This window comes from Coturnix japonica, chromosome 10, assembly GCF_054131305.1.
Source record: "Coturnix japonica strain WE chromosome 10, WE-NBRP24, whole genome shotgun sequence".
Taxonomy (NCBI): domain Eukaryota; kingdom Metazoa; phylum Chordata; class Aves; order Galliformes; family Phasianidae; genus Coturnix; species Coturnix japonica.
In genome coordinates this window covers 18,833,756-18,852,524 of record NC_140672.1, presented here as the reverse complement: position 1 = coordinate 18,852,524, position 18,769 = coordinate 18,833,756, and positions in this window count along the sequence as shown.

Genomic DNA, 18,769 nt, shown 5'->3' with positions numbered 1-18,769 from the left:
CGCCCCATAAGTTCCACCTCCTGCCCAACAAGTGCCACCTCTCGTCCCACAAGGACCACCTCCTGCCCCACAAGTGCCACCCCTTGCCCCACAAGTGCCAAATACTTCCCCACAACTTCCACCTTCTGCCGCACTAGTGCCAACTCCAATTCCACAAGTGCCACCTCCCACACCACAAGTGCCACCACCTGACCCACAAGTGCCAACTCCTGCCACACAAGTGCCAACTCCTGCCCCACAAGTGCCACCTCCTGCCCCACAAGTGCCATTTCCTGCCCTACAACTTCCACCTCCAGCCCCACAAGAGCCAGTTCCAGCCCCACAAATGCCACCTCCCACCCCACAACTTGAACATCCCGCCATACAAGTGCCAACTCCTGCCCAACGTGTGCCACATCCTGCCCCACAAGTGCCAAATCCTGCCCCGCAACTTTTACCTCCTGCTCCACAAGTGCCAACTCCTGCCCCACATCATCCACCTCCTGCCCCACAAGTGCCACCTCCAGCCCCACAAGTGCCAACTCCTGCCCCACAAGTGCCACATCCCTCCCCACAAGTGCCAGCTCCTGCCCCACAAGTGCCACCTACCACGCCACAAATTCGACCTCCTGCCCCACAAGTTCCACCTCCCACCCCACAAGTGCCAAATCCTGCCACGCAACGTCCACATCCTGCTCCACAAGTGCCACCTCCTGCCCCACATCATCCACCTCCCATCCAACAAGTGCCACCACCTGCCCCACAAGTGCCAATTCCTGCCCCACAAGTGCCAGCTCATGCTTCACAAGTGCCAGCTCCTGCCCCTCATCATCCACCTCCTGCCCCACAAGTGCCACCTCCCGCCCAACAATTGTGGCCACATGACAAACAAGTGAAAAATCCCACCCCACAATTGCCACTACATGCCCAACAGGTGCCACCTCCCACCCCACAACTTCAGCCTCCCGCCACAGAAGTGCCAACTCCTGCCCAACGTGTGATATCTCCTGCACCACAAGTTCCAAGTCTTGCCCCACAAGTTCCACCTACCATCCCACAAGTGCCACCTCCAGCCCCACAAGTGCCACCTCCCACCCCACAAGTACCAAATCCTGCCCCACAACTTCCACCTCCTGCCCCAGAAGTGCCATCTCCTGTCGCACAAGTTCCACCTTCTGCCCCACAAGTGTAACCTCCAGCCCCATAAGTGCCAAATCCTGCCCCACAACATCCACCTGTGCCCTACAAATACCATTTCCGGCTCCACATCATCCAACTCCTGCCCCACAAGTGCCACCTCCTGCCCCACAAGTGCCACCTCCTGCCCCACAAGTGCCATCTCCCGACCCACAAGTGCCACCTCCTGCCGTGCAAGTGCCAGCTCCTGCCCCGAAAGTGCCAGCTCCTGCTCCACATGTGCCACCTCTCGCCCCACAAGTTCCAGCTCCCGCCCCGTAAGTGCCACCTCCCTCTCCACAAATTCCACCTCCCGCCCACAAGTGCCACATCGCTCCCCACAAGTGCCACCTCCTGCCCCACTAGTGCCACCTCCCGCCCCACAAGTGCCAACTCCCGCCCCACAAGTGCAACCTCCCACCCCACAAGTACCAAATCCTGCCCCACAACTTCCACCTCCTGCCCCAGAAGTGTCATCTCCTGCCCCACGTGTGTCACCTCCTGCCGCACATCATCCACCTCCAAACCCATAAGTGCCACCTCCTGCTCAACAAGTGCCAATTCCTGCCCCACAAGTGCCAGTACATGCTTCACAAGCGCCAGCTCCAGCCTAACATCATCCACCTCCTGCCCCACAAGTGCCACATCCCGCCCCACAAGAGCCACTTCCTTCCCCACAAGTACCCCATCCCACACCACAAGTTCCAATTCCTGCCATACAAGTGCCTCCTCCTTCCCCACAAGTGCCACCTCCTGCTTCACAACTTCCACCTCCCGACCCACAAGTGCCACCTCCTGCCCCACAACTTCCACCTTGCGACCCACAAGTGCGAACTCCCGCCAAACAACTGACACCTCCTGCCTCACAAGTGCCAACTCCAGCCCCACAAGTGCCACATCCCTCCCCACAAGTGCCACCTCCTGCCCCACAAGTGCCACCTCCCACCCCACAACTTCCACCCCCTCCCCTCAAGTTACATCTCCTGCCCCACAAGTGCCAACACCTGACCCACAAGTGCCACCTCCTGCCCCACAACTTTACATTCCGCCCCACAATTTCCACCTCCTGTCTTACAAGTTCCACTTTATGCCCCACAAGTGCCAGCTCAGGCTTCACAAGTGCCAGCTCCTGCACCACATCATCCACTTCCCGCCCCACAAGTGCCACCTCCTGCCCAACAATTGCCATTTCTTACCCCACAGGTTCCAACTCCTGCCCCACAGGTGCCATTTCCTGCCCCACAAGTACCACCTCCTGTCCCACATGTGCCAACTCCTGCCCCACAAGTGCCATTTCCTGCCCCACAACTTCCACCTCCCACCCCAGAAGTGCCAGTTCCTGTCCCACAAGTGCCACCTACCACGCCACAAATTCCACCTCCTGCCCCACAATTTCCACCTCCTGCCCCACAATGACCACCTCCTGCCCCACAATGACCACCTCCTGCCCCACAATGACCACCTCCTGCCCCACATCGACCACCTCCTGCCCCACAAGTGCCAATTCCTGCCCTACAAGTGCCAGCTCATTCCCCTGAAGTGCCAGCTCCTGCCCCACAAGTGCCACATTTTGCCACACCACTGCCACCTCCCCCCCCAAATAATCCACCTCCTGCCCCACAAGTGTCACTGACCGCAACTTCCTCCTCCTGACCCACAAGTGCAACCTCCTGCCCCACAACTTCAACATCCCGCCACACAAGTGCCGACTCCTGCCCAACGTGTGCCACATCCTGCCCCACAAGTGCCAACTCCTGCCCCACATCGTCCACCTCCCACCCAGCAAGTGCCACCTCCTGCCCCACAAGTGCCAAATCCTGCCCTACATGTGCCAGCTCATGCCCCACAAGTGCCAGGTCCTGTCCCACATCATCCACCTTCTGCCCCACAAGTGCCACCTCCTGCCCCACAACGACCACTTCCTGCCCCACATCATCCACCCCCTGCACCACACGTGCCGATTCATGCCCTACAAGTGCCAGCTCACTCCCCTGAAGTGCCAGCTCCTGCCCCACAAGTGCCACCTCCTGTCCCACATGTGCTAACTCCTGCCCCACAAGTGCCATTTTCAGCCCCACAACTTCTACCTCACGGCCCACAAGAGCCAGTTCCAGCCCCACAAATGCCACCTCCCGCCCCACAACTTCAACATCCCGCCACACAAGTGCCACCTCCTGCCCCACAAGTGCCAAATCCTGTTCTGCAACTTCCAACTCCTGCTCCACAAGTGCCACCTCCTGCCCCACATCATCTACCTCCCACCCCGCAAGTGCCACCTCCTGCCCCACAAGTTACATCTCCCGCCCCACAATTGCCACCTCCTGCCCCATAAGTGCCACCTCCCGCCCAACAATTGTGGCCACATGACAAACAAGTTCCACTTACGCCCCACAAGTGCCACCTCCTGCCCAACAAGTGCCATTTCTTACCCCACATGTTCCAAATCCTAACCCACTGGTGCCATTTCCTGCCCCACAAGTGCCATTTCCCCCCCCACATGTGCCAACTCCTGCCTTACAAGTTTCACCTCCCACCCCACAAATTCCACCTCCCACCCCACAAGTTCCACCTCCTGCCCCAAAAGTGCCAATTCCTGCTTCACAAATGCCAGCTCATGCTTCACAAATGCCAGCTCATGCCCCACATCATCAACTTCCTGCCCCACAAGTGCCAGCTCATGCCCCACAAGTGCCACCTCTTGCCCCACAGGTGCCACCTCCTGCCCCACATCATCCACCTCCTCCCCCACAAGTGACAATACCTGTTCCACAAGTGCCACCTCCCGCCCCACAACTTCAACATCCCGCCACACAAGTGCCGACTCCTGGCAACGTGTGCCACATCCTGCCCCACAAGTGCCAGCTCCTGCCCCACATGTTCCACCTACCATCCCACAAATTCCACCTCATGCCCCACAAGTGCCAACTCCCAACCCACAAATGCCAAATCCTGCAATGCAACTTCCACCTCCTGCTCCACAAGTGCCACCTCCTGCCCCACATCGTCCACCTCCCACCCAACAAGTGCCACCACCTGCCCCACAAGTGCCAATTCCTGCCCCACATGTGCCAGCTCATGCTTCACAAGTGCCAGCTCCTGCACTACGTCATCCACTTCCTGCCCCACAAGTGCCACCTCCTGACCGACAAAGACATCCTCCTGCCCCATAAGTGCCAATTTCTGCCCCACAAGTGCCAGCTCATTCCCCTGAAGTGCCACATTTGTCCACACCACTGCCTCCTCCCCCCCAATTAATCCACCTCCCGCCCCACAAGTGTCACTGACTGACCAACTTCCTCCTCCTGCCCCACAAGTGCCACCTCCCGCCCCACAACTTCAACATCCCGCCACACAAGTGCCGACTCCTGGCAACGTGTGCCACATCCTGCCCCACAAGTGCCAGCTCCTGCCCCACAAGTGCCAGCTCATGATTCACAAGTGCCAGCTCCTGCACTACATCATCCACTTCCTGCTCACAAGTGCCACCTCCTGACCGACAAAGACATCCTCCTGCCCCATAAGTGCCAATTTCTGCCCCACAAGTGCCAGCTCATTCCCCTGAAGTGCCACATTTGTCCACACCACAGCCTCCTCCCCCCCAAATAATCCACCTCCTGCCCCACAAGTGTCACTGACTGACCAACTTCCTCCTCCTGCCCCACAAGTGCCAGCTCCTGCCCCACAAGTGCCAGCTCCTGCCCCACAAGAGCCACTTCCTGCCCCACAAGTACCTCTTCCCACCCAACAAGTTCCAATTTCCGCCCAACAAGTACCACCTCCTTCTGCACAAGTTCCACCTCCTGCCCTAAAAGCTCCATTTCCTGCCCCAGAAGTGCCACCTCCCGCCCCACAAGTGCCACCTCCTGCCCTACAACTTCCACCTCCTGGCCCACAAGTGCCACCTCCCGCCCTACAACTGCCAAACCCTGCCCCAAAACTTCCACCTCCTGCCCAACAATTTCCAACTCGTGCCCCACAATTGCCACCTCCTGCCACACAAATGCCACCTTCTGCCTCAAAATGCCACCTCCTGCCCAACAACTCCAACCTCCCGCCCCACAAGTACCACCTCCTGCTCGACAAGTTCCACCTCCTGCCCCATAAGTTCCACCTTACGCCCCACAAGTGCCATCTCCTGCCCCAAAAGCTCAATTTCCTGCCCCATCAGTGCCACCTCCCGCACCACAAGTGCCACCTCCTGCCCCAGAAGTGCCAATTTCTGCCCCACAAGTGCCACTTCCCGCCTTACAAATGCCACCTCCTGCCCCACAACTTTCACCTCCTGCCCCACAAGTGCAACCTCCCTGCCCACGAGTGACACAATCTGCCCAAGTGCCACCTCCTGCCTCACAACTTCCACCTCCTGCCCCACAAGCGCCACCTCCTGTCTCACAAGTGCAACCTCCCGCCCCACAACTTCCACAACCTGCCCCACAAGTGCCACCTCCCGTCACTCAACTTCCAACTCCCGCCCCACAAGTGCCACCACCCGCCCTACAACTTCCACATCCCGCCCCACAACTTCCAACTCCTAGCCCACAAGTGCGACCTCCTGCCCCACCATTACCACCTCCTGCCCCACAATTTCCACCTCCTGCCCCACAAGTGCCACAACCTGCTCCACAATTTCAACATCCTGCCTTACAAGTGCCACATTCTGCCCCACAAGTGTAGGCTCCTGCTCCACAAGTGCCACCTCCCGAACCACAACCTCAACCTCTGGCCCCACAAGTCCCACCTCCCGCCCCACAAGTGCCACATCCCGCCCCACAAGTGCCACCACCCGCCCCACAAGTGCCACCTTCTGTTCCACAACTTCCACCTCCTGCCCCACAAGTTATAACTCCTGCCCCACAAGTGTTGCATTTTGCCCCACAAGTGCCACCTCCCGCCTCACAAGTGCCACCTCCCGACCCACAAGTGCCAACTCCTGCCCCGCAACTTCCATCTCCTGCTCCACAAGTGCCACCTCGAACCGCACAATTGCCACCTCCTTCCCCATATCAACCACCTCCCAACCAACAAGTGCCACCTCCTGCCCCACAAGTGCCAATTCCTGCCCCACAAGTGCCAGCTCCTGCCCTTCATCATCCACCTCCTGCCCCACAAGTGCCACCTCCAGACCCACAACATCAATCTCCAGCCCCACAAGAGCCGCCTCCTGCCCGACAAGTTACACCTGCTACAAGTTCCACAAGTGCCACCTCCCTGCTCACGAGTGCCACATCCCGCCCCACATGTACCACCTCCTGCATCACAACTTCCACCTCCCGCCCCACATGTACCACCTCCTGCATCACAACTTCCACCTCCTGCCCCACATGTACGACCTCCTGCATCACAACTTCTACCTCCCGCCCCACATGTACCACCTCCTGCATCACAACTTACACCTCCCGCCCCACATGTACCACCTCCTGCATCACAACTTCCACCTCCCGCCCCACATGTACCACCTCCTGCATCACAACTTACACCTCCCGCCCCACATGTACCACCTCCTGCATCACAACTTCCACCTCCCGCCCCACATGTAACACCTCCTGCATCACAACTTACACCTCCCGCCCCAAGAATGCCACATCCTGCCCCACAAGTGCCACCTCGTGCCTCACAAGTGCCACCTCCCACGCACAAGTGCCACATCCTGCCACACAAGTGTCACCTCCTGCCCACAAGTGCCACCTTCCGCCCCACAAGTGCCACCTCACACCCCAACAGTGTCAACTTCCGCCCCACAAGTGCCACCTCACGCCCCACAACTTCCACATCCCGCCCCACAAGTGCCACCACCTGACCCACAAGTGCCACCTGTCATGGTTTAATAATTTTGTAATTTTTGCTATCAGTATTCCACATCATAACATCATATTAAGCATGAATAATTTTACTGAATCTGCAACTTACAGAAGAAGACTACATCTCCCAGGGAACAACACGATAGGTCACGGGACCTGGACTCTATATTAACTCTGTCGCAGAACAGACTGACGTCTTTCGAGTTCTGGCGTTCAGGGGAGTGTGTGGGAGCCTTCAGCCGTTCGCCTAGATTCACAGTAGGCCTCTCGGTTACGGGACTCATTCTCTCTCCTATTTTGCTTGATTCGTTAGCTCAATTTCAATTATATTGTATTATATTGTGTTATCCTGTATTTCGATATAGTATTTAGTAAATAAGTGTGCCTCCTTAGATCGTTGCCGCTGTTTTCTTTTCCTAATTAATTTTTTTCCCTTTCGGCCTAGGGCCCCTCCGGGGCCTACGGCCCCCTGTCACGGACGCAGGTGGATTTTTAGTTCAAACCGTGACAGATTTTGGTGGAGAATGCGGGCAAATTGAGTTGCTGTTTTTTCTGTGTTTTCTTCTGTTGCTCTTTTAGCTTTTAACAGAGCTACGAGTTTTTTTCCCTGTTAAGGAGCTATCTCGTGTTTGGGATTCTGCACCTGCGAGCTTGACCTTGAAAGTCCAGGCGGACTGCCAATACTCCGGTATATTTTATAAACACTGCTGAGCTTTGTTTTCTTTTACTTTTTTCTCTCTATTGGAGGAAAAAAGATGTTTTCTCTACTAAATTTGTTTTACCAGGGACTGTGTGCCATTGGTTCTTTTTTTTGAGACGCTCCGAACATATTGGGCCATGTTTAAGCTAGCCACTTTTCCTTATGGAGCTATACAATTGTATAATGGATTGAAAGCATGGTTAGCAATGCTCACTTCGTATCTGTATACAGCTCCAGAGGGAGCAACTAATGCAACTAATTATACAGAAATGGTGATTTTTAAGCGTGCTCCTCTTTCTTTCTATGAATCCTTTATGCAGTTTTTGAATGATCAGTGGGTCACACTCTTAATCTCCCTGATCTTACTGTTGATTATTGTAATAATCTCACTCAGTATCTGGATTTATAACATCCGGAGGAAGTCTTCCCTAGAACCAGAGAATACTGAGTGGCAGGGAGTGTGGAGAGGTTTTGAAGAGATTCTCAAAGGACAGACATCTTCAGTGTTATGGAGCTTCACTCCTGAACACTTGAAGAATCCTGAGAGTTTGATTGCATATTTGAGGCAGGAATGTTGTGGCTCAGGCAGATCTCAGGAGGCACAAATGATTTTGGGCCTAGCTAATGCTTATCGGGCCTTAGTCAATACCATTCCTGAGAGGGAAGTTTTAGAAGCTGAGAGAGAGAGTCTCAGGGCCGAGAAGGAGAGTCTTAGAGCTGAGGCAGAAAAACTTTGGACTGAGAAGGTAGAGAGAGAAAAAGCTTTTGAAGCTGAGAGAAAAGATCTCCTGTACCAACGAGACTCAATCTGGTACGAGAGAGAGAGTCTTAGAGCTGACGCAGCAAAACTTTGGGATGAGAAGGTAGAGAGAGAAAAAGTTTTTGAAGCTGAGAGAAAAGATCTCCTGTACCAACGAGACTCAATCTGGTACGAGAAAGAGAGTCTTAGAGCTGACGCAGAAAAACTTTGGGATGAGAAAAGCTCCCTGCAATCCCAACTCAACACTCTCCAGTCCGAGTACAGCGCCCTCCGGTCCGAGCACGACGCTCTCCAGTCCGAGCACGGCGCCCTCCGGTCCGAGCACGACGCTCTCCAGTCCGAGCACGGCGCCCTCCGGTCCGAGCATGACACTCTCCAGACTGAGCGCGATGCCCTCCGGTCCGAGCATGACACTCTCCAGACTGAGCATGATGCCTTCCAATCCAACTGCGACACCCTCCAGTCCGAGCACAACACTCTTCAGTCTGTGCATAATGCCCTCCAGTCCGAGCATAACGCTCTTCAGACTGAGCACAATGCCCTCCAGACCGAGCACAACACTCTTCAGTCCGAGCATAATGCCCTCCGGTCCGAGCATAACGCTCTTCAGACTGAGCACAATGCCCTTCGGACCGAGCACAACACTCTTCAGTCCGAGCATAACACTCTTCAGACCGAGCACAATGCCCTCCAGACCAAGCTCAACACTCTCCAGACTGAGCGCGATGCCCTCCGGTCCGAGCATGACACTCTCCAGACTGAGCGCGATGCCCTCCGGTCCGAGCACGACACTCTCCAGTCCGAGCACAGCGCCCTCCTGTGTAAGTGCGTCGATCTCCAGGTCAAACATGACTCTATTGACTCGTTGTACACTGACCTCAAGGCCGACTACAACGCCCTCAAAGCCAGTCGCAGCACCCTCCGGTCTGTGTACGACGAGCTCCTGTCTGACTACGACGCTCTCCAGTCTGAGCACGACGCCCTCCAGTCTAGTTATAACGTCCTCAGGGCGGAATGCGACACCCTCAAGTCTGAACCGTATGTACTCCAACTTAACCAACCACCGGGGGCACCAGATACAATGTTGGTTGCCCCTGTAAGAGGGCGAAAAACAAAACGAGTTTCAACTCAGATAGAGAAAATGCAGAAGGAGTTAGAAGAGCGGAGGGAGTTAGGAGAGCAGGACTCAGGAGAGCAGGGGGACTCAGGAGAGCAGGGGGACTCAGGAGGTCAGGGGGACTCAGGAGAGCAGGAGGAGTCAGAAGACCAGAGGAAGTCGGCGGAGCAGAGGTTGTTAGAGCAGTATAAGAAGATGTTAGAGGAGGAGAAGAAGTCAGAGGAGCAGAGAAAGTTAGGAGAGAGGAAGAAGGAGGAAGGTCGCCTGGAGGAAATAACACAAGCGTCAGAGTCAGGGTCAGAGTCAGACGAGGAGCCAAAAGCTAAATTTTCTTTACGAGAATTTCTCGAGTCCAAACTTATAGATGGGGCAGCCTCATCAACACAGCTGCCAACATTAACACCTGAGACTCTTGATAGAGCAAAAGGTGAGCAAAGTATTACGACCATTATTGATCGATCTTTTAAACTGAGTGAAATTCGAGATCTGAGAAAGGATTTCACACGTCAGCCAAAAGAAAATATGGTCACTTGGTTACTTCGCTGCTGGGACAATGGTGCCAACAGTGCGTGGCTCGATGGCAGTGAAGCTCGCCAACTGGGTAGCATTTCCAGGGACTCACGTGTGGACAGAGGTATAGGCACATGCCAAAATCGGTCCTACACCCTCTGGAAGCGGATGTTGATAGCGGTAAGAGATAGATTCCCCTTTAAACGGGACTTGGAGCCTGAGAAAAAGAAATGGACTGATATGGAGAAAGGTATCCAATTTTTGAGAGAAAGGGCTCTGGTGGAAATGCTCTACAGCCCCCAGTTCAATCGTAACAATCCAAACCAATTACATGATCCTGAAGCAGTCCACGTTCCACGACAAATGTGGCGTGACTTTACAAAGGCAGCTCCAGAAAAGCATGCCAGTGCACTTGCATTGGTATATGGCAAAGGGGAAAGAAAGCCCCTTGTAAATGAGCTAATTAGCAGACTTCAGGAGCTTGAATTATTTATAAGCGCTACAGAAGTTAAGCTTTATACTTCAGCCATTGTCCAAATGGGAAAAAAAATAGTGGAAAGGTTAGACAAAGTGGAGGAAACACAAAGTGATATTATTGACAAATTGGCTAATGTGCCTGATGTAGATGAATCCACGGTGGTACCAGATGATGGAAACCAGGATTTCCACGATCGCCTATTGAGAGAGCTAAACAACATGAGTTCCTCTCGACCTGTATCATCGAAAATCTCAACCATAAAAAAGAGACGTCCTCGTATTCAAGCAAATGACAACGATAAGACACCTCGTATTCAAGCAAACGACAATGATAAGACCATACGTTTTGCTTTGTTGTATTTCTTGAGTAATCATGGGGAGGATATAAAGAAGTGGTATAACTCATCCACTTCTGCACTTCAGGCACGAGTGAAAGAATTACAATCCAAAACAACCACCAAGGTGAACTCTTCCAAACGGGGGAGAGTTCCAGTTGCTGCAAGTCAACGAGGTAAACAATAGAGGGGCCCTGCCCCCAGCCAGGGGGGGGAAAGGGACAACAGAGTATACTGGACTGTGTGGATTAAGTGGCCTGGCACATCTCAACCACAGAAATATAAAGCCTTGGTGGACACTGGTGCACAATGCACCCTAATGCCCTCAAGTCACCAAGGGACACAACCAATTTATATCCATGGAGTGACTGGGGGTTCCCAAGAATTGACTATGTTGGAGGCCGAAATAAGCCTCACTGGTAAAAACTGGCGAATGCACCCTATTGTGACTGGTCCAGAGGCTCCATGTATACTGGGAATCGATTACCTTAGGATGGGATATTTCAAGGATCCCAAGGGGTATCGATGGGCCTTTGGGATAGCTGCTGTAAACACAAATGGTGTTAAGCAGCTGTCAACTTTACCTGGTCTGTCAGATGATCCTTCTGCTGTGGGGTTGCTCCAGGTAAAAGACCAAGAGGTACCAATTGCCACCAAAGTGGTTCACAGACGGCAGTACCGCACCAATAGGGACTCATTGCTCCCCATTCAAAAGCTAATTCGCCAATTAGAAAATCAGGGAGTGATTAGCAAAACGCACTCGCCTTTTAACAGCCCCATATGGCCAGTGCGTAAAACCAGTGGGGAATGGAGGCTGACGGTAGATTACCGTGGCCTGAATGAAGTCACACCTCCATTAAGTGCTGCTGTACCAGACATGCTAGAACTCCAGTATGAATTGGAGTCAAAAGAAGCTAGGTGGTATGCCACCATTGATATTGCTAATGCCTTCTTTTCCATCCCATTGGCTGCAAAATGTAGGCCACAGTTTGCTTTTACCTGGAGAGGTATTCAGTATACCTGGAACCGTTTACCCCAGGGGTGGAAGCACAGCCCAACAATTTGCCATGGATTGATCCAAGCTGTTTTGGAACAGGGTAATGCTCCTGAGCACTTGCAGTATATTGATGACATTGTGGTGTGGGGCCATACAGCAGCAGAGGTTTTCAAGAAAGGGAAACAGATAATCCAAATTCTTTTGAAAGCTGGTTTTGCCATTAAGAGCAGCAAGGTGAAGGGGCCTGCCCAGGAAATCCAGTTCTTAGGCATAAAATGGCAAGATGGACGTCGTCACATCCCAGCAGATGTGATTGACAAAATCACTGCTATGTCTCCGCCCACAAATAAAACAGAGACCCAATCTTTTCTGGGAGTAGTGGGCTTTTGGAGAATGCATGTCCCAAACTACAGCCACATAGTGAGCCCTCTCTATCAGGTAACACGGAAGAAGAATAATTTCTCATGGGGTCCTGAGCAGCAGCAGGCTTTTGAGCAGATAAAACAAGAAATAGCCCGTGCCGTGGCCTTGGGGCCAGTACGGACGGGACAGGATGTGAAGAACATCCTCTACACTGCTGCTGGAGAGAAAGGTCCCACCTGGAGTTTGTGGCAAAGAGCCTCAGGAGAGACCCGAGGCCGACCCCTAGGATTTTGGAGTCGAGCATATAAAGGGTCTGAGGAGCGCTACACTCCAACTGAGAAGGAGATCTTAGCCGTGTATGAGGGGGTTCGGGCTGCTTCTGAAGTAGTTGGGACAGAGGTTCAGCTTCTTCTAGCACCTCGCTTGCCAGTAATAAACTGGATGTTTAAAGGACAGGTTCCCTCCACCCATCATGCTACTGATGCCACTTGGAGTAAGTGGATTTCATTAATTACTCAACGAGCTCGAATGGGAAAACTCAGCCGTCCTGGAATTCTAGAAGTGATCATGGACTGGCCTGAGAGTAAAAAAATTGAAACACCACCTACAGAAGAGGTATCACGTGCTAAAGAGGCACCACCATACAATGAGCTACCAGAAAACGAAAAGAAATTTGCCCTATTCACAGACGGATCATGTCGTATTGTAGGGAAGCATCGCAGATGGAAAGCTGCTGTATGGAGCCCCACACGACAAGTTGCAGAAGCCACCGAAGGTAAAGGAGAATCAAGTCAATTCGCAGAGGTAAAGGCTGTTCAGCTGGCTTTAGATGTGGCTGAACGGGAGAGGTGGCCAATGCTTCATCTTTATACTGATTCATGGATGGTGGCAAATGCCTTATGGGGGTGGTTGCAACAGTGGGAAAATGATAATTGGCAACGAAAGGGTAAACCTGTTTGGGCTGCTGAACTGTGGAAAGACATTGCTGCCCGAATAAGGAACATTGTTGTAAAGGTGCGCCATGTAGATGCTCATGTGCCTAAAAGTAAGGCTACTGAAGAACATAAAAATAACCATCAGGTTGATCGAGCTGCCAAAATTGAGGTGGCTCAAATAGACTTGGACTGGCAGAACAAGGGTGAATTATTCCTAGCTCGGTGGGCCCATGAGACTTCAGGTCATCAAGGAAGGGATGCAACATATAAGTGGGCCAGAGACCGAGGGGTGGACTTAACTATGGACGCTATTGCTCAAGTTATTCATGATTGTGAAACATGCGCCATAATTAAACAAGCCAAGAGGATGAAACCTATTTGGGGGGAAGGGCGATGGCAAAAGTATAAATATGGAGAGGTATGGCAGGTTGATTATATCACCTTGCCACGATCTCGCAATGGTAAGCGTTATGTACTCACCATGGTGGAGGCAACCACTGGGTGGCTCGAAACATACGCAGTACCCCATGCTACCGCCCGAAACACCATATTAGGGTTGGAAAAGCAAATCCTGTGGCGGCATGGCACTCCGGAAAGAATTGAATCAGATAATGGGACCCATTTTAAAAATTCCCTTGTAACCACTTGGGCCAAAAATCATGGCATTGAGTGGATATACCATATTCCCTATCATGCACCAGCTTCTGGTAAGATTGAACGATTCAATGGGTTATTGAAAACTATGTTGAAAGCAATGGGTGGCGGAACGTATAAAATTGGGAGAACCATTTAGCAGAAGCCACCTGGTTGGTCAACACTCGAGGATCTAGTAATCGTAATGGTCCTAACCAATCCAGCTCCCTACGTACCGTGGAGGGAGATAAGGTTCCTGTAGTACACATAAAGAGTGTGTTGGGAAAAACAGTTTGGGTCCTTCCAGCATCTGGAAAGGGCAAACCTCTCCGGGGTACTGTCTTTGCCCAGGGACCTGGGTGCACATGGTGGGTGATGGACAAAAATGGGAATGTTCAATGTGTACCACAAGGGAATTTGATGTTGGGGGAGTGCAGCCAATGATTTTCCTGTAAATATATAGGTAGAGTCTCAGAAAATATTTCAATTAGGTACAGAATTGTTCAATTAGGTATAGGACTTAAGATAGAGTGGATTAATGTTAAGGAAACACTTTTTCTCTATATACCTTAATTAGGCATTCTGTAAGCAAGTTTTCCATCTGGACTCTATATCCTGCACTGGCCATGCATGTGTAGAGCACACATGGAAAGAAGTATAAGTCAAAAGGAAATCTGCTGTGGTGGTTGGGAAAGGATGAGTGCACCTTGATGTGGGGGACGCCCTACCAGCGCTGCCTTTCCCCTCTACCGCTGACATGTTTTCCTTTTTCTGGCAGTTTTGCCATTTTCCTCAAAATTAATAAATAGTAAATTAGGTTATAGAGTTTTGTTCTCAACTTAGGGATTTGTATGGAATAAATATAAATTGTTGAGAAAAAAATAAGGTTGCTGATTATTCACAATTATACATATGAGTGTGTATGTATGTATAAACATAATGTAATGATGTAGAATAAGGGGTGGAATGTCATGGTTTAATAATTTTGTAATTTTTGCTATCAGTATTCCACATCATAACATCATATTAAGCATGAATAATTTTACTGAATCTGCAACTTACAGAAGAAGACTACATCTCCCAGGGAACAACACGATAGGTCACGGGACCTGGACTCTATATTAACTCTGTCGCAGAACAGACTGACGTCTTTCGAGTTCTGGCGTTCAGGGGAGTGTGTGGGAGCCTTCAGCCGTTCGCCTAGATTCACAGTAGGCCTCTCGGTTACGGGACTCATTCTCTCTCCTATTTTGCTTGATTCGTTAGCTCAATTTCAATTATATTGTATTATATTGTGTTATCCTGTATTTCGATATAGTATTTAGTAAATAAGTGTGCCTCCTTAGATCGTTGCCGCTGTTTTCTTTTCCTAATTAATTTTTTTCCCTTTCGGCCTAGGGCCCCTCCGGGGCCTACGGCCCCCTGTCACGGACGCAGGTGGATTTTTAGTTCAAACCGTGACACCACCACCTGACCCACTAATGCAACTACGTGCCCCACAAGTGCCAACTCCTGCCCCACAAGTTCTAACTCCTGCCTTACAAGTGCCACCCCCTGCCTCACAACTTCCACCTCCCGCCCCACAAATGCCATCTCCTGCCCCACAGATGCCACCTCCTGCCCTACAAGTGCCACCCCTCAGGCCCCACAAGTGCCCCCTCCCGCTCCACAAGTGCCACGTCCTGCCCCACAAGGGCCAAATCCTGCCACGCAACATCCACCTCCTGCCCCACATCATCCACCTCCCACCCCACAAGTGCCAATTCCAGCCCTAAAAGTGCCAGCTCATGCTTCACAATTGCCAGCTCCTGCCCCACATCATCCACCTCCTGCCCCACAAGTGCCACCTCCAAACCCACATGTGCCAACTCCTGCCCCACAAGTGCCATTTCCTGCACCACATTTGCCACCTCCTGCCCCACAAGTGCCACCTCCTTCCCCACAAGTGCCACCTCCCACCCCACAAGTTTAACCTCCAGACACACAAGTGCCATCTCCCGCCCCACAAGTGCCATCTCCCGCCCCACAAGTGCCATCTCCCGCCCAACAAGTGCCATCTCCTGCCCCACAAGTGCCACCTCCCGCCCCTCTATAGCCACCTCCTGCCCCACAAGTTACACCTCTTGCCCCACAAGTTCCACCTCTTGCCCCACAACGTCGACCCCCGCCCCACATGTGCCACCACCTGACCCACAAGTGCCAACTCCTGCCCCACAAGTGCCGGCTCCTGCCCCACAAGTGCTACCTCTCGCCCCACAACTTCAACCTCCAGCCACACAAGTGCCAACTCCTGCCCAGCAAGTGCCACCTCCCGCCCCACAAGTGCCACCTCCCGCCCCACTACTTCCACGTCACACCCCAAATCTTCTTACCTTCCACCCCACAAGTGCCACTTCCTGCCCCAAACCTTCAACCTACTGCCCCACAACTGCCACTTCCCACCCAGCAATTGCCACCCCCCGCCACACAAGTGCCTACTCCCACCCCACAAGTGCCAACCCTTACCCCACAAGTGCCAACTCCTGCCCCACATCATCCACCAACCGCCCCACAAGTGCCACCTCCTGCACCACAAGTGCCACCTCCCGACCCACAACTTCCTGCTCCCGGCCCACAATTGCCACCTCCTGCCCCACAACTTCCATCTCCCACTCCACAAGTGCCACCTACTGCACAACAAATACCATCTCCTGCCCCATAAGTGCCATCTCCTGCCCCACAGGTGCCACCTACTGTTCCACATCATCCACCTCCTTCCCCACATCATCCACCTCCTGTTCCACAAATGTCACCTCCTGACCCACAACTTCCACATCCTGCCCCACAATTGCCACCTCTTGCCCCACATAATCCACGTCCTGCTCCAAAATTGCCACCTCCTGCCCCACAAGTGCCACCTCCCACCCCACAAGTGCCACCTCCAGCCCCACCAGTTCCACCGCCCGCCCCACAAGTACCACCTCCTGACCCACAAGTGCCACTACGTGACCCACAATTGCCACCTCCCGTCTCACAATTGCAACTCTCGCCCAACAAGTGCCACCTCCTGCCCCACAATTGCCACCACCCCCCCAACAAGTGCCACCTCCCGCCCCACAAGTACCACATCCCACCCCACAAGTGCAACCTCCTGCCCCACAAGTGCCAACTCTCGCCCCACAAGTGCCAACTCCTGCCCCACAACATCCACCTCACGCTCCAAAAGTGCCACCTCCTGCCCCACAAGTGCTACTTCCTGCCTTACGAGTGCCACTTCCCGCTGCACAAGTGACACCTCCAGCCCCACAGCTGCCACAACCCGCCCCACAACTTCCACATCCCGCCTCACAACTGCAAGCTCCTGCCCCACAATTGCCACCTCCTACCACACAAGTGCCAACTCCTGCCCCACAAGTGCCACCTCATGTCCCTCAATTTTCACCTAATGCCCCAAAAGTGCCACCTCCCGCCCAACAAGTGCAACATCTCGCCCCACTAGTGCCACGTCCCGGCCCAAAATTGCTACCTCCTGCCCCACGTCATCCACCTCCTGTTCCACAAATGTCACCTCCTGACCCACAACTTCCACCTCCTGCCCCACAAGTGCCACCTTCTGCCTCACAAGTGCCACCCCTTGCCCCACAAGTGCCACATCCCACCGCACAATTTCCACCTCTTGTTACACAAGTCCCACCTCCCGCCCAACAACAGCCTCCTCCTGCCCCACAAGTGCCACCTCCTGCCCCACAAGTGCCACCTCCCACCCCACAAGTGCCACGTCCTTCCCAATTGCCACGTCCTGTCCCACAAGTGCCACCTCCTGCCGTACAAGTGCCACCCTCTGCCCCACAATTGCCACTTCTTGCCCCACAATTGCCAATTCTTGCCCCACAACTTCAACCTCCCACCCCATAACTTCCACCTCCCGTCCCACAGCTTCCACATCCTGCCCCACAAGTGCCCGATCCTGCCCCAGAAGTACCACCACCTGACCCACAAGTGCCAACTCCTGCCCCACAAGTGCCACATCCCGCCCCACAAGTGCTACCTCCTGCCTTACAAGTGCCCATTCCTGCCTTACAAGTGCCAGCTCATGCTTCAAAAATGCCAGCTCATGCCCCACATCATCACCTTCCTGCCCCACAAGTGCCACCTCCAACCCCACAAAGACAGCCTCCTGCCCCACATCATTCACCTCCTGCCCCACAAGTGCCAATTCCTGCCCCACAAGTGCCAGCTCATGCCCCACAACTGCCAGCTCCTGCCCCACAACTGCCAGCTCTTGCCTCACAGGTGCCACCTCCTGCCCCACAAAGTCCACCTCCTGCCCCACAAGTGCCAACTCCTGCCCCACAAGTGCCACCTCCCGCCAAACAACTGACACCACCTGCCCCACAAGTGCCACCTCCCACCAAACAGCTGACACCTCCTGCCCCACAAGTGTCACCTCCTGCCCAACAAGTTCCACCTCTTGACCTACAAGTGCCACCTCCTGCCCCATAAGTTTCACCTCTCGCCCAACAAATGCCACCACCTCCCCCAAAAGCGCCACCTCCTGCCCCACAGGTGCCATTTCCTGCCCCACAACATCCACCTCCCACGCACAAGTGCAACCTACTGCCCCTCAACTTCCACCTCCTGCCCCACAAGTGCCACCTCCTGCCCCACAAGTGCCACCTCCCGCCCCACAAGTGCCACCTTTCACCCTGCAAGTCCAGCTCCTCTCGCCCCACAAGTTCCACCTCCTGCCCCACAAGTGCCACCTCCCGACCCACATGTGCCAACTTCTGCCCCACAAGTGCCACCTCCAACCCCACAAAGACAGCCTCCTGCCCCACATCATCCACCTTCTGCCCCACAAGTGCCAATTCCTGCCCCACTATTGCCAGCTCATGCCCCACAAGTGCCAGCACCTGCTCCACAAGTGCCACCTCTTGCTCAACAGGTGCCACCTCCTGCCCCACAAATGCCAAATCCTGCCCTGCAACTTCCAACTCCTGCCCCACAAGT